Here is a 22,500-nt window from a genome sequence, read left to right as displayed (position 1 = left end):
GCTCCTCGAGAAACACGGTGCCCTGCTCTACTTCAACACGCCTCGAGCCAGGGAATATGTCGGATGACGGCCAGAGATGACTTTTCCATTTGTCATGCATTATGCCGCGTGACATCAAGCGACTACCACTGTGTGTGTGTGTGTGTCCCTCCCCACCAGGGCTGTATCTGTCACAGTGGAGAATGTCCAGGGGGTCTCTGCCTGAAAGCCCTGGAGGCGGTGAGAAATGCAGCCTCTCTGGGTGTAAGAGATCACCTAGTGGGCTCCCCGCGGACACCATCTCAGCATAAGAGTGCTACATTACACATCTACCTCGTCTACGGTGGCCTGTGGGGACCATCCCTGGAGTGTGTGAGTCTTTGAAGCACCTGGCACACAGCTGTTTACAACGCCGCCTTCCTCGAGAGCCCTAGTGGATTGAAACAGCTGGTGCTCAGTGCTCATATCGGTCTAAAGGGAGTTCACTGACCGAGCAGACACCTATTGCTTCTCATCCACTCGGCCATTAGGAGCTGCTTTTGTGCCCTTAATTATTATTATGCCTTGCATGTGTACACATCCACAAAAATACACAGACACAGTAACACAAATGATCTCCTAATCCAAAATATTAATTTAATGTAAATTGCATAACCATACCATAAATGTACACAAGCAAGTCAAAAGCAGTCAGCAGAAATAATAACTTTTGCCAAGTCTGGCTACTTCATGGACTTTTGAAGATAATTCAAATAAGCTAGATTTAATTATTTAAAAATTAAACACATGCGCAATAGATGTTGTAGGATCTGCTCTTAAGTGGCAATAAACAAACAACAACTATTTAAAATTAGATAGCTGAAAATTAACTTAGCCTTGGGACACAAGGCTGTGACACACTTCAGTTAGCTTGACATTAGCACGCACAGCTATAAAGCCTGATAAACATTGTTATGTAAATGGGATGCTAAATGAGATATTATAAACATTGGGCTGTTAGTCATTAGTAATATGTAAATAGAGGCCTGAGGATGAGGAGAATATGATAAGCTCACTTTACATCATGTTTATGTCTAACTTTGTCTATAATAATTCAACTCATTGGTCTCCATTTGATATTGTATTAAATGGTAAGTGGAAACACACACACATTGAACAGGACGAACAGAAAAAGCTGACGACAGTGTGAGGACAAAGGGCCGGAGAAGTGCTTGGTGACTTGTTGAAAAGCAGTCAAGTCTTTTGTATTTCTTTTTATTTTACTTTTGTCACATCGATTTCAATATCCTCCATTATTAATGCTTTGCTGCAGATGATTAAAAAGTCTGATATTAACTCCCAATGAATGATGAATACTTGTACAAGAACTGTGCACATTTAACGTCCCCGTGCCAGTTTGTGGTACCCTATTCTCTAGCCAATTAGTTGGGCAGTCATTGGCATTGATTGGCCATAATGCCTTCATGCTTCCATGCCTAATTCCTCAGATATTGAATTCAGGATCTATTGTGTCTGACTAATTTTACATTAATATTTACATTGTAAAATGTAATGAAAGGGAATAGAGTCGAATGAAGTTAATGACTACTTCAGCAAAACTAGCACACCCTGCAGGCAAGCCATTCCCTTTTAACACTTAATTGCAATGATATGTAGATGTTTTACCACCATGGGACAGCCATTTAAAACAGTTAAGGAGTCTACATGAACATTTCTTTATGTATACTAATGAGGAGGTTGACTAATTTCCATAATGCATTCCTCATATGTGTGAACAAGCAAAGCTCTGGAATGTCTGAAGAGGAGGAGAGTAGCTTCTGGTAAAAGCACGGAGGATGCTCTTTGTAATTAATCAGCCGGCTAAGCCCCACTGAAAATCTGCTAATGGCCATTTTAAGCTGTTAGACGCTGAATGTAATGGATTACAAAAAAACACATCTTCTTTCCTCCTGACAAACTTTCCTCCGACTACAGCATGCAGTTTATTTGTGAGAGAAAAATATGTCCAAGGTTTTTGAGAAGGTTACATTTTGTTTTCGCAAGGCGCCATTTAAAGATGTGGGGTTAAGTTTTGCTTGACCTAATATGTTTTTCCTGCTGACCATAATGGCCAATGTTCACCTGACCCTGAAAAAGACCCAGCGGTCTACAACCATTACTTTTGACAGGAAAACTTCGGTCGAGAGCCCAGTTTCAGCATTAAACAAAAGCCTGCTGCTGCCTCAGTTTCTTATTAAGAACTACATGTCAACTGCCATGTTTCTCGCCTCTTTCAATGTGACATTCCCTCCTTTTTGCACTAGAGGTGAAATGGCCTTTGATTAACACAACCTCATAGTTTAATTATCCATAATCATCAAGACACGATCGTAGCGCTGATTGAAGCTCTTACTTTACCATGTTATTTTTCAGATTAATACAGTTTTGTGACTGCCATTCATTTTCAACTGCAAATGAAATCATTTGACATTTCAGATATCGGCCTGTTGCTGAAGATGTTATCAAGCTTATCTTAAAAGAAAAAGTAGCTGTGGTTATTTGATAAATGTCATTTCATATCTGGCTAATTACTTGACTGTACATTTGTACACAGCCTTGGTCTGCAAAGTCACGAGTATAAACTAATTAATGTATTAACACAGCACATGTCCAATACTTACACAGGTTCACAGAACACATGACTTGTGAAGGATGTCTTGCCTCTACCATGGTCAACATCTATATTTAATGTGATATACTTCTATATTTCTATATATTTCTACATTAAAAATACTTCTATATTGCTTGTAAGTGTGGGGCGGAGGTAGCGTAGCCGTTAAGGAGCTGGGCTAGCATGCAGTAGCCTGAAAAGTAAAAGCTTCCACCATTGTGTCTCTGAGCAAGGAAATGAACAAGGACTATGGTCCTTGTAATATAAATGACATGTAAGTTGCTTTGGATAAAAGAGTCTCTGCTAAATGAATATGTAATGTAATGTTGCTGTTTCTGTGCATTTAGCTACAAACATACCATTCAGTATTTGTAAGTAAGTAAAAAGGCCTTGAAAGCACACCATGGAGAGTAGCACACACACTAGTGTGGACTGAGAATGTACAGTATGCACGGATGATGCATAAATAATGAAGTCTGAAACCCTGCTTGAAAACAAATAAAATCCAAAAAGGTTTAACACTGAGATATGTAACACTGAATACATTATCTGTCTGAGTGGGTTGATGGACGTTAACGTACTGAATTTCCATTGATATTCTGGTACAGAAGGGGGGAGAGTTGTCTTTTGTTTGAATGCAAGTTCAGAATGTAGGCCAAGCCTGCTTTGATCCTTCTGGTATCAGATTATTCGTCATTCAATCTACAGTATCAACCTATCTCATTCTTTAAACACACACACACACACTCACACACACACACACACACACCGTCTCGAACTCACACATACACATAATCACCCCCCAAACACACACACACACACACACACACACACCCTGATACACTATATTAGATGCCACATCTCTCTGTGAGATGATTCAGAGAAGCTTCACTATCACACTTTCTGAGCTGGGATCACGAAGAGCCTTGGAATCTATCAGCTGTGCAATTGGCTTTCAGCTCCTTAGAAAAGGGCGTGATCAGAGAGGGAGCATTGTGTAGGTTGACTGTTTGGGGTGACATCGAACATCTACCCTGAATATGAAAAAGCACGCTCCGTAAGAAATAACACCATCTAACGTGATTATATTAAATCTGGTGGGTGAGGAAACCTTGTGGGTCGGCTGGCACAAGACAGAAAATGTGACTAATGAAAATTAAATAAATCCCCACGTATAGAGGCAGAAGTGTTCCCATCCCCACTGCTCTTTGGTTTCCTGTGATAGGCATTTGATGAAGAAGCTAAATATAGCATTGCATCATAAGGAGAGAAAACACACAAATGTATGGTGAGTTAGCTTTTACAGTGTGAGCGAACAACTCAACCCAAAGACCTAAACAGCTTAAGGAATTTTTTGCAACTGTATGTTTGCTGTACAGTATATTATGGTGCACCATGGGGTAGTGCCACGTCCATGTGTGTGATTGGCTGATAGTTCCTGGAATGTGTTATGTGTGGGACTGTTGTTTTTGTTTGATGTTATTATTGTTCATTGTTATTATTTCTATAAGAGGGATCACTGGAGCACGAAGATGTTTGGATTGCGTAATTGAATGTGAAAAAGATGCAGAAATGACTAAGGTTACGTGGTCGGCTTACATCTTCATCAGAGTCCATTAAAAACCTTTCTGTTTTGCTTTGTGTTCCAGTGGTCAATAAAGTGCCTCTCCTGTAAAGCAAGGCCAACTCCATAGACTCATGCGTGCTGTAACAGCATCACAGCTTAGGTGTGGGTGGGAGGGTTGTGGACTAGCATGCTTCTGAGCATTCCTTCATTTCATCATGTCCAATCGCTAATCAGTATTCCTGTAAAGCCTCTTTCATAAACAGGATCGCAGTGGCGCTCTTGTGTTTACGACGGCTTTCACCAATGCACCATGACAACAACATTTGACTTATCTCATCTACTGCGGGATCTGACTTCTAGGCATGGGTTTTTTACAGTCTATGGTTGCACTCCAACTTCAGGCACTATACGCTTTCTCACTCCGGAATCAATGAAACAACAACACATTGCATCATAAACACCTGCATTCCAATATAGAGAATAAGAGATGATCTGCACAGCAGATATCTAGTGTGTGGATCATCTCTTATTCTTTTGGATACTCTTGTACGGGATATTGCACCCATCCAATTTTGGCCTGGGGATGTGCATAGCCTTGTACTGCTTACTTCTAGGGCCCTAATTTAGATAACAAAGTGTAGAGTCAGTCAGTCAAGTCAAGGAGGTTCTGGTGCATAAATTAAAACCATCATGTTGCTTGTGAGAGATTTTAGAAGACCCACAAATGTCTTTGCTGAGGATCTTGCAAATGGTACACCATTTGCAAATACATTTTGCATAGTTACTAATTTAGCTTTAGTTGGACTTTAGACTGTTCACTTTGCCTGACATTTAAAGGTGCTCTAAGCAATGCCACCCGTTTAGGCTTAATCATTTTATGTCACTTACTGCAAACATCACCTAACCAACCGCTAGCTGTCTGTGTCCTGAATACACTGTAAAAAAATGCGATCTCTGTGGACAGCCCAGGCTCCAAAAATGCAACAAAAACAACCTGGGCCAACCTAGCCAATAAAAACATAACTGTTCCAGCAAAGCACAGACGAGATGCGCGTTTAGGAGAGTTTCAATGGCACGGGAGCAGCACGGGAGGGAGGGGGAGGAAGTAGCGAGCTAGCTCTCTGTTTTGTTTGAAAGTCAACAGAAGTGACGTTGCCCAGCATTGCTTAAAGCACCTTTAAATTAGGGCCCATAATGTCTCTGTAGTAATGGCTTCTCACAACTACACAGAGAATGGCTCACTCTTATCTGGACGTTCCACAGTCACTGACTACGCACCTATTTTTTCAGTTGAGTAACACTGCTATGCCAACATTACCGTAAACATCTTTGCACTGGGCGAGATTGGTCACAGCAACAACTATGAAGTGGGTGACACTGTTAGGCCACATCATAAAACATGACAGTTATCATGTCTTGGGATGTGATGACAGTGTGAATCAATGTGAATCATATCAAAGAGCCATCCTATTATAACAGACATCTGTCACAGACATTCTGTCACAATGGGTAATTGCTTAAGAGTTGATGACTGATGAAAGCTCTGATTGCTTTCAACGGGAAACTATTGGACAAAAACGTCACAAAGGACAAGTTTGTTGCTGGGCCCTGACTTAATCTGGTGTATTGAGTATAAAAATAGAGAAGGCATTTTGTACTGTTCATTTGCTAAGGATGCACTTCCCCTGAAGTAATAAAGACCTGACAAGACATTAATTATATGCTAAGTAGAGAGCAATTAACAAACATTAGCCATTAGCCTGACAGGTTAACATGCCATCAAATGCAGTGACAGCCATCAAATAATTTGTTGGTAATGGTAATATCACTAAGCACAAACTGACATGACGCAACAGCATAAAAGACTTGGTAAAAGAGCAGGGTTTGGGTAAAGTGTGATTTTGTATTTCTCCTAGAAAAAATGGAGCTCAATGTAAGATTATGGCCATTCTCTTATATTTTCTATGTTCAACTCCAAAGAAACAGCCTTCCTCTTATCTTAGCATAAGTCCAATTTAACGTTAACTGTTATTTCCTGTTTAACTGATTTGTCTGAAATAATTATCTCGAGATTATTAGTAAGATTCAAGGAAAACTTGATTGGCTAAAATGAGCCTGCACAATAAGCACATCAAAATAACTCTTGCTTTTCTTGTGTTCTTCCTGTCATTCTCAAACTGGACAGGGCCCTTTTTATAGATAGAAAAGACCATCACAGACATAACCTCAGACATTCAGTCAGTGCTTTCCTTTTAATGACCTACACAGAGATGGGCAGAGATGAAACACCTTTTCTCTGCACAGTATGCAGGTGAAACATGTCCAGAGTGACACCATCACAAGTATGACCGATCACAGGATGCGTCAACAAGCGACTGCAGCGAGTGGAATGAAGCCTACGTGGAGGAGCAGAATCACGGCGGTGATGAGGTTACAGTAAGAGGTGATGATGTCAACACCTCCCACCCGTCATCAGTGCGGGAGAGTCAGCAGAGCAGCTCATCAGCAGAGAGAAGGGACCACAGTGCCTTGACTAGCTAAAGTTAAAGTTAAAGTCGACGTATTCAGCAGACGCTTTCATCCAAAGTGACTTGGATTCACAATTAGTTCAGGAATTGAACGCAGACCGACCAATTGTGAGGCTATGATGTAATCACTGCTCCACCAAACCCATGGACAGCTGATGGCTAAGGCTTAGACTAAGCAGACAAAGCCAGCTCAGGCTGAAAACCAAGCTGAGACCAGGACCTGATGTGGCCCTGATGTGGACCTGATGCAGATCTCATGTGGCCCTTATGTGGTCTTGATCAGGATTCAGCTGAATTCACTCCAGAGTCAAATGTAATGTGGTCAGGAACTACCATGGTTATCGGTTTCCTTCAGAAAGTGGGACGTGATCCATAAACGAATCACACCGTATAGAACAGCGATGGTCAACAGCAATGCATGGAGCCAGCCCTGAAGGAAGAAAACAGAAGCCTGCTTGATTGAAAGGCATGTCCCTGACTTATTAGTTCGCCGTCTCTGGGAAATCAAATCAAATATATAAAGAAATAAATCAAGCTGTCTCTTTGCTCCAACTAAACGTCAAGACACATTTCATGCTCTGCTTTTCAACTTATGAAACTCATCCTTAAAGCAGACAGCTCGTATTTTTCTTTTTGCATGTGTTTTGCATACCCCCCCTAGACTCATGGAAAAAAGCTTCAGCTCTTTACCTTCGTTCCAGTTAACACCCGCACATACAAAACAGCACTACACAATTTACAAGCATCAACAAAAATGAAAGATCATAATAAAATCAGATGAATGTGATGACATGATTAGGGAGGAAAGCTTGTTAAAACATTCACTATGCTACTGTAGCCGTTCAGGGGAGCATATAGTAGGCTGCTTGATGTATGTGGACTTCTCTAAATGGGAATTTGCATTGCATATGATTGAGTCCACACAATCTTAATACACCTCTGTTAAACTGACCAGTATTTACAAATGATAAAATAGTGATATGCATAACATTGGGACCCATATTATGGTGTTTGGTATTCTGCATGCACAGAGCTGTAATACTCAGTTTGGGTTGAATTAGAGGTGACACCTAGACTGACATATTTCCATATCTTTAGAGATTTTCTGTCGACATGAGACGGATCTTTAGAAGTGTACTCTTTTTGAGAGGCAAGTATGCAGACTAATAGCTCTCTCCATTTTCCTCTTTCCCCCTCCTCCTCCTCCTCTGTGTGGAATACATCCCAGCTAGTTATGTCGTCCTCCAGACCTACCAGTGTCACCCTCATGAACTTTAGTTCCCCTAAGTTGTCATGACAACCCCCTCTCCTCTCCTCTCCTTCTCACAGACACTCTGCTCACACACAGGCGATGATGTGCTACAGCCGCTGTGGGCGAGCGGCGAGAACATTACGAGGTGCCGTCAGTCAGCCTGATCTGGGCCTCATCTGGACCACCGCCGACCCACCAGTGAGCTGTACCCCCGGGATGTAATGACTGCTCTCAGTGTCCTTTTCACGGGAAAGTGTGGGAAAGTTTCTGGCTCGAGTTTAGCAGCGAAGAGCAATGAGCTTGGCCCTCAGATAAAAACAGCATAAGTGTACCACTACAACTTAATACAACATCATTAGGGCTGGGATAAACGATTATTTTTAAACGATTAATCTAGCGATTATTTTTTCGATGCATCAATTAATCTAACAATTCATTTTTTCAGTCCGATTCGATTTTGATTCAATTTGATTATCGATTATCTCCCCATTAATTGACTAATAGCAATTTATACATGTTGATTTACATATCTGAATGAAAAAACATGAATTCCTTAACATTGCAATATATGTTTATTGCTCTTAAAATTCCAAAATAAAAGACTATACAAGTGCAATGTAATGCATTCTTAGTCAGAGGTAGCATTCAATAAAGTTTAGTAGTGTATAGGTGTAACTGAGTGCCTGTCACTTTAAGACGTTCATGAGGGAACCCTTGCAATTGTAACACTTATAGGCTGCTGATGTGTGGATGCAATTCATAACGTAGTTAGTTCAAATAACGGTTCGTACTACTTCTCCTTGGGACAAGCACTTTTGAGTAGGGATGCACGATATATCGGTGGCCGATATATTATTAGCCGATAAGTGAAAAAATGAAAATATTATTATCAGTCCGATAACAGAATTCTGGCCGATAATTTGCGCCGATATTTTTTAAAGTCCTAATTTAGGCCTACTTAAGGTCCGTCCTGCTACACTGAGCTACTTGAGCTTGGTTGGCTATACTTTTTCCTCAATATAATGTTAGCGGTGTGAATGTATTTTACCACTCTAACAAAATCTGTGGATATGCGTTCATTTGGGAATCTGTGCATCTCAAAATCCTCTAAGTGAATGATCCGCCATTTAACCTTAACAGAGCAGAGCTCAGCCCTATCTAGAGCCGTCTTGTGCTGGTGTGTTTGCACTTTACTGCGCTGGTCGGGGAAACAAATAAACAAACTCGTTAGTGGGACGAGTACATAAGTAGGCCTAGTTCTAAGTTGTGTTTTAGTATTATATTTGCATGCTTGGGTTTTGTATTATTACCTAGAAATATGCTAACCATTCGTGCTTCAGTTCCAGACAGGTCATCATAATAAGTTATTAAAACATTCGGGGCTAACGCCTTTCATTTCTGCTGCAAACTCTCTAGCCACTCACTCGCAATTCACTGACGTCAGGTTCACTTCGCGTGGCAATCACGTCAGCCACACATACTGTAGGGCTAGGCTACTGTTATGTTGTTGACTGCCGTACTATTGAGGACTATTATGAGTTCTGTCCATCATTTGGTGGTAGGTAAAATTACTGCAATAAAATTATGCTTATTAAATGCTTTCCCCAAATCACTTTTCACATTTTTTTTTCAAGAGTAATATTATCGGTATCGGCCACAACAAACCAATAAATATTGGTTATCTACTTTTGAGTCTTGGAAAACCCTCTTCCATTTAAGGGGATCTTGCAAACATTCAGTGTCAGAGTCAATAAAATGAGCCCTGCATGAGTAATGAAATTGACAAGCAGCTTTAAGTAAGCAAGCTAAACTCAACATCCAAACAGTATTCTAACGTTAGCTTTGAGATACTGCTTGATTGCATAACTTAAGTTTAGTCTCTTCAATGTAGGCCTACTATGTTGTGATAAGACCTTACCAGAGTTAACTTTAATGCAGCAGTTTTTAACAAATTTGCGCAGCATGGTCACGATGCTAAGCGGATTCAATAGCAATTTAGCCTAGTTCTATGCAATGCTTCTATGTGGCAACAACAGTCCTTCAACAATCGTGAATATTTTGTTAAATGCACATGCAGAGGAGGGGCAGCGGACTCGTTACGAGAGAGAGAGCGGGCGGGGCAAGGAAAGGCTGCGTGCATAAAAAGTGCAGCTCAATGAAAGGATTTTATCTGATCTTTAATTTAAATAGGGCGGTTTTGATTGCGTAGCGCCCCGCCACAGATTAGTCAACGTATGGGAAACACTGAAGGTGTAAAATTCAAAATATTTGGCTGCATGCGTTATGCTTGATGAATCGACGCGCATATTTTGCGTCAACGTATTTTTTGCGTTGACGTCATCGATTACGTCGACACGTTGTCCCAGCCCTAAACATCATCCTCTTAGGAACAGCTGACAGCACATACTGTATATTACACATAATTATATGACGCATAGATAATCATACGTAGATGATATAATTATATACGCCATGTGGAGTAAGGTGTTGATGGAATTGCCTTTCTACAAATCTCTCACACACAGAAGTGTCTCATTATAGTGTCAGTTAAATGAAAGAAAGACTCAAGACAAGCTGTTAGCTAGCGAGTATTCACCTTGTATAAAAGTTATCAGGCAGATGGCCTGTCTGTTCTGCATTGTGCTGTCTAACACAGATTAATGGTTTCATTTCCCCTGAGTAAGGCCCTCTATTATGGCAGGGAGAATGACAATAGATGTCATCCTGCATTGACATTTAAAGTCAATTCCCCATTTATGTGGCAACATAATCCTTGTCATTATTTAGCCTGGGGATGCCTTGGAGTAGTGGCAGCATTAAATTTGCTTTTGTGACCTTGCAGTCGCAAGCTCCTCAGAAGATACCAGTGATAAATGAAACAAGGGATATCTGCTGTGACAGTCATGCACACAAACACACACACACACACACACACACACACACACACACACACACACACACACACACACACACACACACACACACATTGTAAAAAATAATTTAAATAAATTGGAAAATGACATTATTTTGGGAAGCAATTAAAAAGCCTTTCTTGTACGCTTTAATCAAGCTGCCATGTACCCATTAAAGAGTCTTGTATCTTTCCAGATGTATAATTTTATAATGTCAATAATACTGAAAAATTAAACATGGTATCATTTCTGAACAGGTTTAATAGAGTAATATAGAAAACACAATGACTATGTCTGGGTGACACTAAACTAATCTCCGCTATGAGCCTCTGTTGTCATTCTGGTATATCTGTGTGTCTGGCCCGGGGCAGTGTCGGGCAGAGCTCCATGAATCTCAGTAATGCTGGTGTTGCTGTAAGTCTAGGACCTGACTGTCCCCTGTTAGACCTCTCGGTGTGATGTCCTACACTCTTCCTATGTTTACCTGTCTGACTCTAATGCCTCTAACCCCCCCTTCTTTCTCTCTCTCTCTCTCACACACACACACACACACACACACACACACACACACACACACACACACACACACACACACACACACACACACATGCACACACACACACGCATGCCACACCCCTGTGTGCCTTCAGTTGCCAGTGACCCTGCAGTGACATTTAGCCACACAATAGCAACACCTGTTTCTCTGTGGTGCCTGTTGACACACAGAAAAGTGTCAACACACACACACCAATGCACATCATAGAATGAGAAGAAAATGGATTTATGTGAAAGAAAATCAGAGGGGTTGTCATCTTCTAAAGAAGACTGTCATTCACACTCAACCTTGTGTTGTCTTGCCACCTTTCTCTTTCTTTTCTTTTGTTTTCTGTCTTGTATAATGAATGATGGCTCACCAATGAAGCGTGGCAATCTCGCTCTCATCAGCACTGGACGGAGGTGTAATTAGGCAAACTTAAGCAGCGCTTGTCTGCACCCAGGCAGCCTCCCGGTGCCGCCATGGAAATGGAGCAGGTGCACTTTTGTAACGGGCTCATTTGATGCTCTCGCTTCTCCAGCAGGCATGCTGTGTGTGTGTGTGTGTGTGTGTGTGTGTGTGTGTGTGCGCGTGTGTGTGTGTGTGTGTGTGTGTTTAAAGATAGATCCAGGGCTGTTATCACATCACCTTCCCCATAATGAAATGGGGAGGGGGCCACAGAGAGCACAGAAAGAGCCCTGCCTGGAAACCCCTGATACAAGCCCTCTTTGTTGAGCTCCTCTGTCTCTGCCTGCCACACTAGCTAGACTGTGGGACGGACAGATACTCTGCATGTGTGTGTGTGTGTGTGTGTCTGTGTGTGTGTGTGTGTGTGTGTGTGTGTGTATGTGTATGTGTTTGTGTATGTGTATGTGTGTTTGTGTATGTGATTGACAGAGGAGTGAAAAACGTTAGTTCATCCTCTCTCTCTCTCTCTCTCTCTCTGTGATTCTCTCTCTCTCTCTCTCTCTCTCTCTTTCTTTGTGATTTCTCCTTTGTCTGTACTCTTCCCCCTCTCACATGTCTCCACCCAGGGAGGGTGTCGGTTGGCCAAATCCATGGCCCTTTGAAGATGTGCTTAGTTGAAATGGATGAAAAATTACAGAACGAGGGGTGGAAGGCTGTGCTGTGTCTAAATATGAAAGCCCGTAAACATGGCATTCCCTGTGAAGAATGCATTGGAGAGAAGAAAGGCAGAAAACAATACTCTGGGCTTTGTATAACGCCCACGACTCTCACGCAGTCACACCCATGCTGTTTGATGTGTGGTTGCAAGTGTTTCTGAGTTTAAATGAATTAAAATGAACACACTTTTCAGCCCAAACAGGGCTGTTTGCTTCCTAATTCATCCTCTCTCCTACTAAATTGTGTAGACTTGAAATGAAAAGGAAATGACATGAAAAGGAAATGTCAAATGGAAGTGTGTTTCTGAACCAAAATTAATTGAACACACATTCCACAAAAAAACATGACATGGTAGACCTCACTCTGCCTTATTGCCACTTAAAGCACATAGGCTTTGTTATGACAGACATGGCACATAGGCTTTGTTATGACAGACATGGCACATAGGCTTTGTTATGACAGACATGGCACATAGGCTTTATAGGCTGTATTATTACAGATATGTCAATACATGTCATTACAATGATGTCATTTAGCAAATGCTCTTATCCATTGGCGTTTCATTTGGAAGCCCAGACGAGGGACTCTGTGATGTTGTGAAGTCTATGTGACTGACTCTCCGTCTCTCTTAGCGGAGTTAATATATCAACCAGGCGGAGGAGGTGAAAAGGCTCATTAAGACCTTCTGCTAGTACTCCATCTGTTGGATAGAGATAAATGGATGGGCTAGGTGCGATGGGGCTGTGTGCTGTGGGGTGAGGTGTGTGTGTGTGTGTGTTTGGGGGAGTGGGTGGCGTGAGGTGTGTGTGTGGTGTGTGTGTGTGTGTGTGTGTGTGTGTGTGTGTAGGAGCGTAGTTGTGTCAGCTTACCAGAGGCATGCTGGGAGTTTGGGCAGGGGCTGGGCTGGGCTGGGCTGTGCTTTGAGGTGAGGTGTTTGTGTGTGTGTGTGTGTGTGTGTGTGTGTGTGTGTGTGTGTGTGTGCTGGGGGTCAGGAGCGCAGTTGTGTCAGCTCACCAGAGGCATGCTGGGATTGTGGGGGTGCTCCGGGGAGTGTGCAGGCCCTCAGAGAATGACGAGCTGTCACGGAACATTCTGGCAGTGTCAGTGGCTGATTTTACACCTGGTTGCCTGCGTCCGTGGTAGTCAGGTTTCCCCTAATAGGGGTCCCTCTCTCTCTCTCCCTCCCTCTCTCTAACTCTCTATCCCTCCCCCTCTCTCTCTCTCTCCCTCCCTCTCTCTCTCACACACACACACACTGAGTAGCTTGCTCGGAGGTGACAAAGAGGAGGAGGGGGAGGAGCTGAGAGAGAGACGGAGGTGCCGTGTCTGATTGCCGATCGATGCTGCTCAATGGTCATTCTAATGGGTGGTGTGTGTTTGAAGCACTGGACATAGGTCAGTAAGAGTGCCATAAGATATACGAATTGGCAGATATCAGTGCACTGGGAAAGACAAGTAGCCACTCAGACCGACAGGCTAAATGGAAATCTGTCCTACGGAATAGACATTAAAGCTGAACCAAAGCAGTAAATTACTAGACACTGAATAGAGAATAACAGTCAGTGTTTTAATTGTTAAGCAAATAAAATAAAATAAAATGGCATATCATCCAAAATTCAGATCACTCCTCTGAATCTTTTATTTCCTGCATTATTATAATACTCTAAATTCTGTTAATAATTAATGATAACTGTTAATTCACTCTATTTTGTTAATAATTAATGGGGCAAGACTATTTAGGGGAGTTTTGTAGGCAAAATGTTCTCCCACATTAACCCTTTGGACATCACTCCAATTGCCCTCATCACCCTTTTCCGATTCTGCCCACTACTTCTGTGTGGTACTCTTACAAGCTCACCTGCATCAGTCCCCTGTGTGCCACACATGCAGCGTGCCCTAATGTAAATGCTGGACAAAGAGCAAAGTGTAAAGTCTAACTAAAGCTTGTTTAATAACTGTGCCAAATGTATTAGTAAATACCATTAATACAATGGAAAAGATCCTAAGCACAAACAGCGGTGGATTAGCAAAAAGCTGCATCATGCCATATGATGCCATTAGTGAACACTGTGGATGAATAAAGTGTATCTATCTATCTATCTATCTATCTATCTATCTATTGATCAATCTATCTATTGATCTATCTATCTATCGTTTGTGTACAAGAATTTTGCTAACAGACTGACTTTGCACTTTGCCCAGCATTCAAAAGCGTGCCCAAAGATGGTAGGCAGACACTGTCCTTCATGCTTTCCTGTGGTTTTGCAGCTATATCAGGTAATGTAACATTCCATCCATTCCCTTCCTTTCATATACCATCAACAGATGAGTAAAGTCTAGAGCAAACTCTTCAACCTGGGAGACACTGGACAGGCTGAAATGTTTGGTTGACATCCCTAATTTCAGACTATTTTTAGCTAAATGAACATAAATGAATGGCAAGTCATTTAATTGCTACTAAAGGATGATGAAACGTCCTGTGCTACCTTCAGGAATATTGTACAAAAAACCCAGAGGGTAGCAGAAGTATGACCAGAACTAAGATTATTTCTTAATCCTTATTTGGGCTTTTGCATTTTCTTTAGATAGGACAGTGAAGAGAAAAAGGAGACGGGCATCTAGACCCACTGAAGGGAGATCTAGATCTAGACTGAGATCCTATCGCCTGGACCACCACTGCCCCGTCATTAATTATCATTATTTTCAACAGAACCAGAGACAGACTGGCAGAGATTGCAGTGAGTGCTGTTGGGACGTAGGATACCTGTCTGTTGTCTGCCTGACCCTCCTCCTCTTTAACCTTCTCCTTAACCTTCTCCTGGCCTCTCCCACACCACACACACACACACACACACACACACTACAGCTGACACTCTCCAGCTCTCCTAATCCCCCCGCCCCGTCACCTGAGCAGCTGAGCTACATTAGCCGAGCCATCCAGGTCACGGCATCCATGTCACACCTGACAACTCACAAACCCCCTTTAGCTTACAGACCCTATTTGCCATGTTGTGGTCATCACTGGGTTGTCTGCTGAACTCATTGCTGTGAACTGTGCTGTGCTAGTTAACTGAACCAGATACTTTCTAATGTGGAGACACAGCACTCAAAAAATCCTCCATAGAAATGCATGGGGTTAGTTTGTAACGCCAATATGGCCGTTTTTACACATATCCCACCCCTTCCTCGGCAAAACGTAGACATGTGAATACATTGAGCCAATCATGTGGTGTGATGTGAATACATTGAGCCAATCATATGGTGTGTTGTGAAGACATCGTGCCAATCATGTGTTGTCAACTCGCCACTGGAGCAAGGTTGGTGTCGTGAAGCCTTGCACACATGCATTTCTGCCGAATATGATGCCCGATGAGTGCCCAAAAAGCGTTGCAATATGGCCGCCGAGTGGAGGGACTTGCCTAAAAGGACTTTGACTGAACTACAGTATGGGGCAGGAAATCATAAAATTTGTAATGATGTAATGTATTTAATGGTTGTGGTACAGTATGTAGTATCTGGTTGTATGATAATGGAGGCTGTAAAATGCAGAAGTTGCCTGAAGTTTGGTGTATATCTCTGCGATTCTTACGTTGCACTACACCATTATAGAGCCTGTAGGTAAAGTGTGTGTGTGTTTGTCCTCATCACTATAATAGGGGTAGATGACACACAGCTGACAGGTACAATAAGGTAAGAGAAACTGAAGAGCTTGGGCACACACACACACACACACACACACACACACACACACACACACACACACACACACACACACACACACACATACATACACACACACACACACATACACACACACACACACACACACACACACACACATACATACACACACACACACACACACACACACACACACATACATACACACACACATACACACACACACACACACACACACACACACACACACACACACACACACACACACACACACACACACACACACACACACACACACACACACACATACACACACACACACACACACACACACACACACACACACACACACACACACACACACACACACACACACACACACATACACACACACACACACACACATACACACACACACACACACACACACACACACACAAACACACACACAAACACACACACACACACACTAGTATCAGCTGGTGGCCTACCAAAAAGTAAAAAAAAAAAACACACCATGCATTAAAGCTTTCTATTTTTGGGAATATATAGCATCATCCATCACTTTGTGCACTTGAATGAACCGCCAACAGGAGAGTGCTGGCTGGTCCCTCTTCAATAACAGAGGACCTTCCGTCAGCCAGATCCTGGTCAGATTTGGACTAGACAAAGGCTGAGGCCAGCAACACTTTCCAGCAGCAAATCATGACCGTTCCAAATCCACCCTAACTATCAAGCTGAACCTCAAACATCCCCTACCAGAGATAGCACTATTACACGTACATGGCACTATCAAACTTCCATCCCAACACACACCACGCTTCCACTAGCCAGGACAGCCTGTTTCTTGCCATTAATCAAACTTTACACGCATAGAATCAGAAGGGAACATTCATTAACTGGCTAACATAATGGGACATTTCCAACACAGCACTTCAAGTCTGTCTGGGGGGAATAAAGCATCAATCAAAGCAGCGCATGAAAGTGCAATGCAAATAATTCAACGTGTACTGAGTTAATCAAATTTGTACCTGTTCATACAAACACACACACATGAGACATAGACAGACAGACACACACATGCAGGAGACACCCATACAGACACACACATACACACACACACACACACACACACACACACACACACACACACACACACACACACACACACACACACACACACAAGACATAGACAGACAGACACACACACATGCAGGAGACACCCATACAGACACATACACACACACACACACACACACACATGCACGAGATACCCATACAGACACATACACACACAGACATTAACACACAGACACACACACACACACACAGACACACACACACACACACAGAAAGAGAGAGAGAGACAAAGTGCTCCTTGTTAGTCTGCTGTTTCCTGCTTGAATACATAGAGCTGTAAAAGCTGGTTACATAATCTTGTGATTCAAAAGGTCATTGTAGACTTTAGACTTCTAGACTTCACAGATAAATTGTTAAGATTCAGCCAAGTTTTTGTTCTCTGAACATAGTCTTAACCAAACCCAATCCCTGACCCTAACATTATCTATAAATTATACTTTCCGCAAATAACATGATAACCGGAGCACCTGGTGGGTATTAGTTTGGGTCTGGAGTCATGCATTTGCTTTTAAAGCAGTACAATGGAAGGATTGATATCTATGCCCTTGCCATCGATATTCAACGGCATTTAGTGCAGAGACAGCAACCAGTTCGTCAAGAAATTACTAACGGGGTCATGCTCCTACCTGATGAACAATGTTACATAAAGCAATATCAAGCGTTCAGAGAGCACACTGGCAATGCCAGAGACGATTTTAAGTCCGGGTAGCATCAGAATGTGCATCAGAATGTGTTTTAAATCATTAATGGAAGGTAAAGGAAGTGCACTGTGTTGCTTTAAAGGCAGAGGCTACTAGTAGATGAGCATCACAAATGCAAATTGATTATTAATGTGTCACCTGCCTGGTGTCTGATTACTAGGCCTATATGGTCATGTGATATGGGCCGTCCCTACCAGTTCTTATTTGCCTGATGAAGATCTGTTGAGATGGAAACGTTGCCTTTTAAGAATAAAAACAAGTACTTATTGGAGCCCATACACAGTGTGCAGACCATCTCCTTCTCTTTTAGTCTGGCACCTGTTAAAACATATTTTGGATGTGCACACCCGTTTCCACAAATATACAGTACCTGAATTAAAATGGACAGAGAGTAATCTCAGGTCTATCATCATATGTGTACTACAGATGGGAAATACACCTCACAACCACACTATATCTACATCTGCTGTCAAGACGTATTATTTTTAGTTGGCTGGAGGTTGCTGTACCTGATACCTTGATGAAAATTTCACTCTACGTGATGTTTCCCACGTTATCATAAGCCGGAAAGTGTAAATGAGCACATTTTCCCAGTGACAATTTAATGTTTGGCACTGACAAATCAGAAAGGAAAAAATTAGGAAACAATTTTCAAGTCTGCCTGTGAAAACACACACCCATTTGGGCCTCCTCTGACTGGGAGAATTGATTTGTTTCTTTTTAATCTGTTTCACAAGGCTTCATTACCAACATAAAGCAAAATACAAACAAAACAAAAAAACAGACAAAACAAAAATCAAACAAAGAAAGCTTTTTTTTTTATCATCAGGCAAGTCAACGGCCACTGAGCATTTTTTTTTATGTTGTTAAACATTCGGACGATGTGTAATGCTATGTGTGTTTTAGTCCATATGCAGATCAAGAAGAGCATCCTTATTGATTTCTGTATTCAGATTGTACACTTAACTGAATGTTTCACCTTTTTCGTGATTTTTAGGATTTAAAAAAAAAAACGTCATCACATAAGAAAAGAAAATTGTCCTGGGTCAGAGGTTCATAGGGAATTAGGATAGAGAGATAAACAAAAAAAACGTGCTAAACTGCAATTATCTTGTAGTGACAATCACTGCATATAGGAGTGGGAATTATATGTTTTGTAAGATCTCTTTATCAGGAAGATCTCGACCTGATTCTCCACCTACCCATCTGTCAAACCTGACAACACCCATTGTCCTGAAGCATTTCCATACACTGGAGTCTAAAGAATAGCATATTGAGCATAATACTGTATTACTCTACATAATAAAGAGAGTTTAATTTGTTTACTCAACACAAAGACTGTATCTATTAATGTTTTTTTTTAAACTAAATATGATGTTTCTAAAATGTTTTGATATATGCAGAACATTACTCCTGCAATACCTGGAGACAAAGAGAACATAATTGCTCAGCGGGTTATCGAAAAAAGGCCTAGTTGTATTTCTGTGAAAATCAGAGCAGTCACACCTAAATGCATATTCGATACAGTTGGATGGAGAGAGTAAAGTATGATTGTCCCATTTGTTAGCCTGAATGTGTGCCAAGATATTCCCTCCCGTTATGAGGTATTGTTCTGCTCTAACAGACGCCACAGAGGGTTTCGACACTCTTTCACCACCTTCAATATTTCAGCTAAAGGCTGAAGGGTCATCTCTCTCTTTACCTTCCTTCAGTTCAGCTGAATTAATACACTTTACTAGAGTGTCACCACACATGTGCACACTGCTAAAGTTTGTCTGGCAGAGCCATTTCCTGATTCAGAGTTGCCACATTCCCAATATATTTGTAATCATACCCTCCATGTGTCCATATTCCCAATATATAAATAATCATACCCTCCATGTGTCATCTATAATATCATATCTCAACACAGCTCTCCCACCACCCCACCCGTGTTCATCCCCTGATGACCCATATTTAAAGTGGATTGAAAAAAGAGGAGGGTGTTAATTGCTGTTCGCACCAGGGCCCATTGGGCTGTGGCTGCTGAGCAGAGGCCCCTGAATAAAAATAGCGCCTCTGCCGTGAGCCCCAAGGGGGATTTTACACTTCCATTTACACAAGTTCATTCTCTTTGATGATATAAATCTAATGTAGCCTCCTTAATTCCAAAGTGTGACACTACACACACACACACACACACACACACACACACACACACACACTCTCACACACACACACCAGAGCTAGTGAGCGGAGCGGAGCGTGTATGCCATGTTGCTCCAGCCATGCCAGTGCCACAGCTACAGTGGGTTTTGGTGTGACAGATGTGAAGTTGTTTCACATTCACCTACCGCAATGAAGACCATTAACTAACACACACACACACACACACACACACACACACACACACACACACACACACACACACACACACCAGGAGAACGTTATGTTTCACTCTTGATTATGAGGAGGAATAATTTCACTTGTTTCAACATGTCCATGCTATTTTGATGACTGTACTCAAAGTCCCTGCATGATAAGCCACGTCTGAGCTCCATGTGGCCCAGAATCGTCCCAAATCTGTCCCCGAGTCGACCAATAGCTGGATTTATGATCTCCCTTTCACAAACCAATCACCAAAGTCCTTTCAAAGGTAAAATCATGTTACAACTTGCAGTTCCTGTATTGGGAAGTGTTTTTTTATGCACAGGATTTGTAAGACACATGGCTCAAAATGCGGATGGCACACTTGGTCATAGTATTTGACTTGAACTGAATTGTTTTAACTGAATGTTCTGATTTTATCCTCTGCTTGGAATTGAGACTTGTTTCTGTGTCATGCAATAGCTTCTGGCTACATCTCATTGATTGGCTGGTGCAAGGTCATCTGAATATCCTGATCGCTGAATTTAGTTGACCTTTCCACGAAATCCCTCTATGGCCTCAACAGAGCTGGTTACGCACCACAATTGACACTGCACTGTCCACAGCACAGGCCTATCATAAGGACATTCAGGAAATCAAATTCTGCAAAATGATCACTCAAGGATAAATGGATGTCAAGAAATGGATTTCTATGTTGGCAATCAGTTTTCAATGTTGCTGTCATGAATGGCATACTTGAGACACAAAATGAAAAACAGAGAGCCATTGGGTTATCTAAACCTTGTTATGCCAAGTGAACTTTTGAGCAGTCTGTGAAATGTATTTTCATATTATTTTTTTTTACAAATAATCTAATATTTTATTTAACACCAAATGATACATTGTATTGTTATCTGATATATATGAAAAAATAGTCAGAGACCTTGTTAATTCTCTATTGACAAGCTGTGCACAGTGAGTGGTGAAGGGCAAAACACATCTCTGTGTCTTTCTGGTTTGAAAGCCATTTCTAAAACCATTTACCAGTTCTGAACCTTTACAAGTGCTGTTCACAGTGGCCAAGACTTGGAGATGGCTTGGAAGCAACTACATTTCCTGTGAATAAAGAGACAAGGAAAATCAATTTAAAGTTACTGTAAGCTTTTATGTGGCTGACAGAGCCATGGAGTGGCTATCTGTCAAGCACGATTACATCCGTCTCTAAGTCTTCCAGATGTAATTTATGGAAATGGAGGAGACATTCTGTACAGGGGCAGAGACTGGCACTCTGATTTCATGCACGTGAATGCATACATTACGGCGAGGCACCGTTTTAAAATGAAGCGCAAATTCCATCAAGCTCACAGAAATGAGGACTGCTTTAAGTAAGACACAGAGAGTGAGGAAAATAGAGTGAGACAGACAGACACACAGAGAGAAAGATAACACAGAGGGAGAGAGAGAGAGAGAGAGAGAGAGAGAGACAGCCCACAATTTGAAAATGAAGAATTCCATTAAAATGTTACACTCCAAGGCGACTAATGACTTGCAAATGTATCTCTGCCTCCCTACGTTTCTTTTTATCATGCAGAAGCTCAAAGACACAACACACACTCCATTTGCTGTGAAGATAGCCATGTTTGGTGCTGATGGATGCTTCTGAAGGGCTGAATGGCACATCAGATCTCACCATCTGTTTAATTATATCTCATCAACACATCTCTACCCAACAATGGCTCACAAAGGGATCATAGCACCATCCATCCATCCATCCACACACACACACACACACACACAAAAACAACACGTCTGCCTTGTCTAACGCTACAAAACAATGTCATGGTTTGCCCATGTGTGTGACATAAAGGAGTTAGTCATCAGACTGGTGGTGAGTGCTAGTCCTGAACTCCAACAGACTCTGAGTCATAACTGCATGAAAACAAACTGTGCTGCACTCTCTAAAAGTAAACAGCGGTCGTTTTGCTGAACTCATCTCTATTCACTTTGAAGACGCACACCAAAGGCCGTAGCAGACAACACCATCAGGTCTCTGATTAAAAAGGCCAGCATATGTTGATAGCTAT

At 41.8% G+C, this 22,500-nt stretch overlaps 1 protein-coding gene across 1 annotated transcript in view; it reads right to left on the bottom strand.

Moving 5' to 3' along the window:
• Nucleotides 1-22,500, bottom strand: part of nrxn3a (neurexin 3a) — a 321,288-nt gene that overhangs the window by 72,773 nt on the left and 226,015 nt on the right.

This window comes from Alosa alosa, chromosome 19 (assembly GCF_017589495.1).
Source record: "Alosa alosa isolate M-15738 ecotype Scorff River chromosome 19, AALO_Geno_1.1, whole genome shotgun sequence".
NCBI lineage: Eukaryota > Metazoa > Chordata > Actinopteri > Clupeiformes > Clupeidae > Alosa > Alosa alosa.
This window is presented reverse-complemented; position numbering and strand designations above follow the sequence as displayed.